Consider the following 10,016-nt stretch of genomic DNA (forward strand, 5'->3'; position numbering starts at 1 on the left):
CATCACTGGTCATCAGAGAAATGCAAATCAAAACCACAATGAGATACCACCTCACACCAGTTAGAATGGTGATCATTTAAAAAGTCAAGAAACAACAGGTGCTGGAGAGGATGTGGAGAAACAGAAACACTTTTATACTGTTGGTGGGAGTGTAAGCTAGTTCAACCATTGTGGAAGACAGTGTGGTGATTCCTCAAGGATCTAGAACTAGAAATACCATTAGACCCAGCCATCCCATTACTGGGTATACACCCAAAGGATTATAAATCATGCTGCTATAAAGACACATGCACATGTATGATTATTGCAGCACTATTCACAATAGCAAAGACTTGGAACCAACCCAAATGCCCATCAGTGACAGACTGGATTAAGAAAATGTGGCACATATACACCATGGAAAACTATGCAGCCATAAAAAAGGATGAGTTTATGTCCTTTGCAGGGACATGGATGAAGCTGGAAACCATCATTCTGAGCAAACTATCGCAAGGACAGAAAACCAAACACCGCATGTTCTCACTCATAGGTGGGAATTGAACAATGAGAACACTTGGACACAGGGCGGGGAACATCACACACTGGGGCCTGTCATGGGGTGTGGGGAGTGGGGAGGGATAGCATTAGGAGAAATACCTGATGTAAATGACGAGTTAATGGATGCAGCACACCCACATGGCACATGTATACATATGTAACAAACCTGCACGTTGTCCACATGTACCCTAGAACTTAAAGTATTAAAAAAAAAAAGATGTGTTTCACAGAGATGCCATTTGAGATCAGTGGGGAAGAGATAAATTAATTCAATCAACGATTCGGGGACAACTGAATACCCACCCACCTGCAGGGGGAAGTGAAATTGACACTTGACCTTACATTGCACACAAAAACCAATTCCAGTGACACAAAGACCTGAACATGGCAAACGCAATTCTACAGCTTTAAGAAACTGACTTGGGAAACGTCCCTCAGAGCACAGAAGGATTTCCCAAACGAGGGACCAAGGTCACAAACCATAAACAGAAAGAAGATAAATGTCCCTGTTCAGCAAAAGACATGCTAAAGAGAGAGAAAAGACAAGCCAGGGAGTGGGAAAAAGCTGGAAGCCCAGAACCAAGTCAAGGGTGCAAATCCAGGATATATAAACAACGCCTATAAATCAGTATTTTTAAAAGGCAAACATTGCAATACAGAAACAGGCCAAAAAAATTGACTTTCAGGTCATGAACCTGCAGTAGCCAGAAAACATATCTCAAGGAACTCCAGCACATCAATATGAAGAAAATTTAAGTTAAAACCACAATATACTATTGATTACCCACCAGACTGTCAAAAAATGGAGATGCCAATTATCGGTGAGGTTTCAGAGCAACAGGAATGCTCATTAGCTGCAGATGTGGGTGTCCATTTGTAAAAACCCACTCTGGAAAGCAATTTGGAATTGTCTCCCACCTTTGAATGTGTGGAAATCTTACAACTCACCAAATCCTCGAGACACTCCTGGACTCTCAGCAGGAAATCGGTGCAAGCACAAATGCGCCATTTTATTCACAGGATCCCTGGACGGAAGCAATGCAGGTGAATTGCGGAGTAGTCAGAAGATGAAACATTACATAACAACGTACAAGAACCAGTGACAGTCCCTGCAACAACACAGGGGACCCGCACCCACCCTATCCACACGGCCTGGCCACACAGGGGACCCACACCCACCCTATCCACATGGCCCAGCCACACAGGGAATCCGCACTCACCCTATCCACACGGCCTGGTCACATGGGGGACGTGCACCCACCCTATCCACACGGCCCGGCCACACAGGGGACCCGCACCCACCCTATCCACACGGCCTGGCCACACAGGGAACATGCACCCACCCTATCCACATGACCAGGCCACATATGCCCTCCGAGGGCTCAAAGAGCATCTCTCATTTGCCAACATAGCATCTTGCGTGAGGTTGCCTCTGGCCGAGGGACCAGCTACAGTGAGAGGTGGCACAAGGACTGTGACCCAGGACAGAATTTTTAAAAATGCATGATTGCATTTATGTGCATCGCAAATTGGAAAAAACGCAATCGTTTAAGAATGAAGACCACAACAAAACAAAACTAGCTGGGCGTGATGGCTTACGCCTGTCATCCCAGCACTTTGGGAGGCCAAGGCGGGCAGATTACCTGAGGTCAAGAGTTCAAGACCTGCCTGGCCAACATGGCGAAACCCATCTCTACTAAAAATTCAAAAATTACCTGGGCGTGGTGGTGGGTGCCTGTAATCCCAGCTACTCGAGAGGCTCAGGCAGGAGAATCACTTGAACCCGGGAGGAGGTTGCAGTGAGCCAAGATTGTGCCACTGCACTCCAGCCTGGGTGACAGAGCAAGACTGTGTCTCAAAAAAACAAAAACAAAAACCTACAGTCATCACAAAAAAACAAATCAGTTGCAATCTCTGCAGCGAGGGGCAAATAGGATTGCTTCCTGGGGGGTGGGGGGCATCATTTCTTCAGTCCTCAGTGGCAGTTACAACTTTCCCCTTTCACAAACACGGAGACAAGGTCCTTCTCACTGGCTAGGGGAACTTGGCCTTCACCCGCCTTCCCTGGTCCTCAGTTTCCTCATTTATAAATGGAGAAGATGAAGGTAATGACCTCGTCTCTCTGCAGCTATCCAGAGGCCGAGTGAGGAACCAGCTGTGCCTGGTGTGCCACCGGCATTCCGGTGCCGGTGGCCAGTGGATGGCTGCTGCTGCTGATTTTCCCAGCAGGAAGTCAGTGGTATTCCTGCCGTACTGATGTGGGGACAGCAGAGCCAGGATTTGAACCCGAGACTGTCTGACTCCAGAGCCTGTGCTCACTAACCTCTGCCCCCGATAGGAGGAGTGGGAGAGACCCAGCCCATGGTTCAGCAGGGGATACAGCCAGGGGGCCCAGCTACCCTTCCTAGCGCAGCTGGTCAGCCGGGATGAGGCCTGGGCTGAGGCTCCCGGCAGTTGTGGGCAGGTGTGGGAGGAGCCCAGGGCACTGGCTGGTGGGGTCTGAAAAATGGCAACTTTACAGAGTCTAGTGTGAAAGGTGCCTCTCCCCACTTGCAGTGATGGGAAACCGAGGCAGGGAAGGTAGTTGAAGGAAGCTGGCTCCTTGGCATGAGCTGGTAGGTCAGATCAGCGCCTATCTGAAGGCATAGGGGAAAGGGTCCGACAGACGTGTCTGGGTGTGAAAAGGACCAGGATGTGAGGCCTGGCGTTGGCTGCTTAGTGTAGAGGAGTGGGGTGCCAGTAGACCTGAAGGATGAGGGGCTCTAAACCCCCTAGTCTGGCCCAGTTGCCACAGAGCCCACCAATTCTGGAATGTAGGCTGGGTGCTGGAGCACAGCGTTCTGGAAGCCGCCTCCAGCTTAACAGGAAGGAGCACCACTAATTGTGGAGAGGGTAGAGCTCATTGCCTTGTGCCACCATTGCCACCCCAGGCCACCTCGTCTCTCAGCAGAAACAGCGCCAGGTCACACTCTGAAAACTCCAGGCACCGGTCCCAGGAGCTTCAGGACCCTGGGGCTATGTCTTAATTTCTGTGAGCCTCAGTTTCCCCATGCCGGGCCATTGTATCAAGAGGAAAGGTGACTGTTCTCCAGCCATGCAGCCCCCACTAGGGTGACAACTGTCCAGTTTTGCTCAAAACTCTACCACCGCCAGAGCTGAAAGGCTTGAGTCCCGGGCAAGCGAGGGTGGTGGGCCACCCTAAGGCAGGCAGCGTGGGTCAGACATGGAGGCGGCCAGGGCCTCACCCCTCCGCGCCCGGCCTGCGGCCCATGACACCTTTTCCGCTGTGAGTGCAGCCCCCTCCCGGGCTTCCACGCTGTGATTTCGTCATAACGCAGGGATAAGCCCGGACTCTCCAGACAGCTGGGCCTGCTCCGCTCAGCTCCCAGCTCCGGATGAGTCAGCCCCAGTCAGGCCTCCCACAGACAAGGCTGGCCAGGGCTGCGGATGCCACGTCCCCACCTCAAGCCTGCCCCTAGGCCCCAGGATGGCCTCCCTGGCTCAGGCCCAACTGCAGGCAGCAGCAGCAGGAGCCAGGGAGAGCTCCTGGCCTGAGGGACAGGGAGGCACCAAGTTGGCTCCCCAGCCACGTGGCCTCACTGCTCACGGTCCTCTTGGCCTGCCCTGGAAGGGGGCCCGTCCATGGACACCCCCACGAGAGAGAACAAAGGCGGAGGGCAGGAGGGCGAGGACGTGGGCTGGTGACCTCTCGCTGTACCCACCTCTCACCCCAAGGCCCCTTCACCAAGCCCTGTCGGCCATAGCTGGCACTCAGACTCCACCAGGGGCTGGGCCTGGTTGTCACCCACCCTCATCCTCCAGTGAGCGAACAGGACTCAGAGTGGGCCACATGGCCAGTTGGAGCCACCAGGTCCCCTGTCCCCCACGACCTAAGCTCACCCCTCCGTCAGCCCCACGGCATCTGGGTGCAGAGAGCGGGCCCAAGCCTGCTCCTGGCAGGAGGAAGGAGGGTGCAGAGCTGCCGTTGAGGCAGTGGGGAGGCAGAAAGGGAGAAGCTGGGGTTGGGGGGGTGCCAGCTGTACGTACAGGGAGGAGCTCTGCGCCCAGAAGCCCATGGCGGTTCCCAGCCACATGGCTTGTCCCCAGGGTCTTCAAGGACCCCACTCACAAGGGCAGCCCTGCAAAGAGAAGCTAGAGAGAGGGTGTGACGGGAACGGATGTGACGGGAGTATCGGGACCCCCAGCTCGAGGGTGGAGGGTGGGGCAGTCCTGGGGGCAGGTTGGGGAAGAAGTCACAGACACCCCCACCCCACCCCATGCACAGAGCTGTCCTCCTAAGGAGGTTGCCAGCAGTGGGAGAGAAGCCCCCAGCCCCACCCTTCCTCTCACCTGCCCTCCTCTCCTACCCCCGGAGAAACCGGAGGCCAGCGTGCAGGAGCAGAGCCGGGGGCCTGGGGCAGACGCAGTCTCTCCTCCTCCCAGCCACTCTGGAGTCTGCAGGACCAAAACCTCCCAGCAGCCCCCTCACCTTGGCAGGAAGAAGAGGGCTGAAGGCTGAAGCCGCAGAGGGGGAGTTGTGATTTAGATTGGACTAGGCTCCTTATACCCCCACGAGCCTGCCCTGACACCTCCGAAGTGCCCCCCAGGACCCACCGGCCCACCCAAGTTGCCCCACAGGGGTAGGGAGGGAGACTCAGCAGGGGTGAGGGGGCGGGTGGGAGAAGAACCCTTCGCTAGGGACACACCCGACCCGCTTCGAGCCCTACACGCAGCCCTGATATACCTAGCACGACTGTGATTGAAAACCACGCTAAGAGTTCTGGAGCCCATGCCCTGCCTGGCCGCCTGGCCTGGGTGGGCCAGGGGGATCCCCAGAAGGCGTGTTTGAGCTGAGTCGGGACAGAGGAGAATGGGCAGACCAGGGGAGCCAGGAGAGCTGGAAGGTCCCAGGAGTACAGCCAGGGCCCCGAGGCTGAGCGCCGGCGCGCACAGGTTTCCCGAGGCAGAGCGCCGGCGCGCACAGGTTTCCCGAGGCAGAGCGCAGGCGCGCACAGGTTTCCCGAGGCAGAGCGCAGGCGCGCACAGGTTTCCCGAGGCAGGGGATTGGCGCGCACAGTTTTCCCGAGGCTGAGCGTTGGCGCGCACAGGTTTCCCGAGGCAGGGGATTGGCGCGCACAGGTTTGTCCCTGCACGTGTTGATTGATTCAATCACTCACGGTGAGCGGGACTCTCAGCTGGCAGGTCCTGGCTGCGGGGCCTCTTCCCATGGGGTTGACAATCTAAGGATGGGAAGGAGGAGAGAGGAGGAAAGGGTCAAGGGGAGGGGTAAGGACCCAAAAACAAATAAGAGGGGAGGAGGCGCAGTCCCTCTCCTCACCCCCAGCTGAGTGACCGCGTGGTTCATCCCCAAAGCCAGGACGCCTAGGATTTCTCCTGGCAGGGCACCAGCAATCATTAAATTCATAAAGGCTGGAAATGCATATTTTAGTGACTCGCTGGGTGTATGAAAATAGTAGCTCCATAAAAGATAGCCGGCCCTTGAACCATGAGGGGGTCGGGGCACCCACCCCTGTTGCAACTGAAAATCCATAGAAAGTTTTATTTATTTTTTTTTTTTTAGACGGAGTCTCACTCTGTCACTCAGGCTGGAGTGCAGTGGTGCAATCATCGGCTCACTGCAACCTCCACCACTCAGGTTCAAGCGATTCTCCTGCCTCAGCCTCCTGAGTAGCTGGGATTACAGGTGCCCGCCACCACGCCCAGATAATTTTTGTATTTTTACTAGAGACCGGATTTCCCAAAACCTTAACAGCTAATAACCTACTGTTGACCAGAGTCTTACTGATAGCAATTAACACATATTTTGTATGTTATATGTATCTATACTGTATTCTTACAATAAAGTAAGCTAGAAAAAAGAATGTGATTATGAAAAGCATGGCTGGGGACGGTGGCTCCGGCCTGTAATCCCAACACTTTAGGAGGCCGAGGCAGGCAGATCACCTGAGTTCGGGAGTTCGAAACCAGCCTGACCAACACAGAGAAACCCCCGTCTCTACTAAAAATACAAAACATTAGCCGGGCGTGATGGCGTGCACCTGTAATCCCAGCTACTCAGGAGGCTGAGCCAGGAGAATCACTTGAACCCAGGAGGCGGAAGTTGCGTTGAGCTGAGTTCACGCCATTGCAGTCCAGCCTGGGAGACAAGAGTGAAACTCCGTCTCAATAAAAGAAAAAAAAAGAAAGAAAACCCATAAGGAAGAGAAAATGTATTTACTATTCATTACATGGAAGTGGATCCTCATAAAGGTCTTCATCCTCATCGCCTTCATGTTGAGTGGACTTAGGAGGAGGAAGTGGGGTTGGTCTTGCTGTGTCAGGAATGGCAGAGGCAGAAGAAAATCCACGTGTAAATGGACCCGTGCGGTTCAAACCCGTGTTATTCAAGGGTCAACTGTAGTTCTAAACTACTTTCAAAAATACAATGTGGCCAGGCACAGTGACTCACGCCTGTAATCCCAGCACTTTGGGAGGCTGAGGTGGACGGATCACCTGAGGTCAGGAGTTTGAGACCAGCCTGGCCAACATGGTGAAACCCCATCTGTACTAAAAATACAAAAATTAGCCGGGCATGGTGGTGGGCACCCGTAATCCCAGCTACTCGGGAGGCTGAGGCAGGAGAATCACTTGAACCTGGAAGGCAGAGCTTGCCGTGAGCCGAGATCATACCACTGCACTCCAGCCTGGGAAACAAGAGCGAAACTCCATCTCATAAATAAATAAATAAATAATGCTTTCTACAAATATGAAAATATATCTGTGTATACTAAAGCAACATGAAGTAACATCTTTATACTAATTATTTTTGGTATATAACCAGGCATTCCCATCAGTGTCTCAGACACTGGTCTCCAGTACTTGTCACTGGTGTTTTTTTTCAATATGGCATTATTTCTTTTTTCATGAAATGCCTGACAAATCATTCGATTTATGTTCATTAATTTGAATTTTTTGATGCCCTCCAGAGCCAGTTCTCTGGAGATAAAATAGCGTTTTATTTGAGAAAATACATTCTCACCGGATGCTGAGCTCAAACCTGATGACCGTTTCTGCTGAGTCAGGAATACTGGCGACCCTAGGCTGGTCTTTTTAGGGGTTTTTGGTTTGTTTTTTGATTTTATTTTGCTTAAATGTGTAAATATTTCCTCCCAAATATTCTCACAGGTGCTGTATGTAGTGTGCCCCTTCTTCAACAAATATATTTGTGAAACGAAATTCAAATAGGCCATCTCTGCATAGGATTCTTTTGAATGACCTTTTCAATTTTGTTCTGCTTAGTTTCAGAATATAAATGTATCCACTTAACATAAAAGCACCAACAAAGCATTCTTCCTACAAGTAAAGATTTTCCAGAGCACAGTTATTCCATTTTGAAACTGAACGTTGCACACCCCCTGGGCCTGCAGTTACATTTGTTCTGCTTCCTCCTTGCTTTCATAGGGATAAGCCTCAGTGTTGAACTCGCCTTTGCAGAAAAAGATGCAAAAGCTCAAGTGTTTTGACACTGTCTGTCAAATCGCTTAACGTAAAACCTCCACATGGTTTTAAATAAAATGCAACCAAATTTAGAGACTCATTTTCTTTTCTTTTCTTTTTTTTTTTTTTTTTTTTTTTTTTTTTTTTTTTTTTGAGACAGTCTCGCTTTGTCACCCAGGCTGGAGTGCAGTGGTGTGACCTCGAGTCACTGCAACGCCACCATGCCCAGATAATTTTTGTATTTTTAGTAGAGACAGGGTTTCACCATGTTGGCCAGGGTGGTCTCAAACCCCTGTCCTCAAGCAATCCTCCCATCTTGGCCTCTCACACATCGTGCTGGGATTACAGGCGTGAGCCACTGTGCCCGGCCTGGAGACTCATTTTCAAAAATGTTCAAGACCGTCATGTTGAACTACCAGGTAATTCTTCAGTGGCTCAAACAAAAAGTTCATGCCTCCACGTGGAAGGGTTTTTCCTGCACATATCACTCTGACACAAACCAAACTACAGTTGAGTTACTCTGTTTATATATAAAAATATGTGCACACTTTGAGAACTACACCCTCTATTTGTACTGGTTGAATATCAAGCTTGTTTAAACACAGTGAGGAGTGTCGTACACCACAACCGGTTCCCCTTAATGGGCTTCTTAATTGAGTCAGAACACTGCATTTTTACCATGCTGCTGTGGTCCTCCAAATTTCATCTCCCTGTCACCATCATCAAAACAAATAAAATGCCAATGTTGACATTTTCTTGCTGAATTTGTGGCAGTATTGACTGTATGTCAGAGGTTTCACATGTGATAAAACACACTTCCAGATGCTTCACCTAGATTCCTGCAGCTGAATAGGAAAAAAAAAAAAAATCAAAGCATTATTGACCTAATTTAATTGATTTCCTGCTTGACACATCTGATGAGCCAAGCTAAACAGGCATCAATGAATGGTTTGTAAAGTTCTGAGAATCCATGCACAAGAAAATGTGGAATAAAAGGCAAGCAAAATTCATTTAGAGGAGCAGACATTTCATCTGAATAAGGCAGCAGGCTCCACAGAGTCCTGTGTTAGGGCCCCTCAGCCAACCTCGTCCTCAGCCAGTCCTCTTAAAGCAACAGTTTGAAGGACCAACTCACTCCCCCGGTTCTCATGTGTGTCACTGCAGCCCCCATATTGGATGGTTAATACCAACACTAAGTTTATATATCAGTTCATCATCAACTTCCTCAAGAAAGAGAAATAAAAATTTAATGTTATTAAGCATGACTTTTTTTTTTTCTGCTTGTTGCTGCTAAATGGATTTATTGCAAAATTTGAAAAGCATTACCAAACAGTCAAAAAATAGCTGTGGGTTTACACTATTCAATAAATGACAAAACCACAGGGTAGTTGAGGCGATTGTACGCTCACACTCAGGCAGGCCCTCTGCCTTTATTTTCCACGCACATTTCATGTTTTCTTCACATGGCATTTCCACTGCCCCCCACACACTCTGGCCACCCGTGATTTTGTGCACGTGCCAGGCCATAGCAGCGACCAAACTTCAACCCTCCTCTCTCAGAGTGGCCCTGAAAGGTGGAGCTGCCAGCAAGACGCCTGACATCCACGTTGCATGGAAGGAGACATGGACAGAGATCTGGATATGCTGTGAGTCCTGGGCAGTGGTCAGTGGCCTGGAAGGATGGTCGGGGTCTGGAAGGGCAAGACTGGAAAGCTGGAGACAAGGTGGCTTGGGGGAGAGGCGTGCAGGTGGACTGGGAAGTGTGTGAAACTTTGTCTGGGACCTCCTGGTTCATGGGTATGAGTGTAGCTGGGAGGACAGATACTGGGACTGTGAGTCAGCAGCAAGTCAGCCTGCCTTCTCTTTCCCCCAGAGCTGCAACAGTGAGCGCACAGCCCCAGCAGCGTGGACGGCTCACGTCCGGGAGGTCCTCTCACCCAGGCTGCCCGTGTCTGCCAATGCCGCGCACCAGCAGAGCAGAG

The 10,016-nt window shown here is 50.9% G+C and overlaps 1 long non-coding RNA gene across 1 annotated transcript in view; it reads right to left on the bottom strand.

Moving 5' to 3' along the window:
* The window catches only part of LOC108513015 (uncharacterized), a 16,351-nt gene extending 14,790 nt beyond the window's left edge, over positions 1–1,561 (bottom strand). The window contains exon 1 of the long non-coding RNA XR_001880770.1: positions 1,486–1,561. This is a non-coding gene — a long non-coding RNA (uncharacterized LOC108513015). The remainder of the gene's footprint in view (positions 1–1,485) is intronic.
* Between the last annotated feature and the right edge of the window lie 8,455 nt (positions 1,562–10,016).

The sequence above is a fragment of the Rhinopithecus bieti genome, unplaced genomic scaffold, assembly GCF_001698545.2.
Source record: "Rhinopithecus bieti isolate Rb0 unplaced genomic scaffold, ASM169854v2 scaffold_2205, whole genome shotgun sequence".
Classification (NCBI taxonomy): domain Eukaryota; kingdom Metazoa; phylum Chordata; class Mammalia; order Primates; family Cercopithecidae; genus Rhinopithecus; species Rhinopithecus bieti.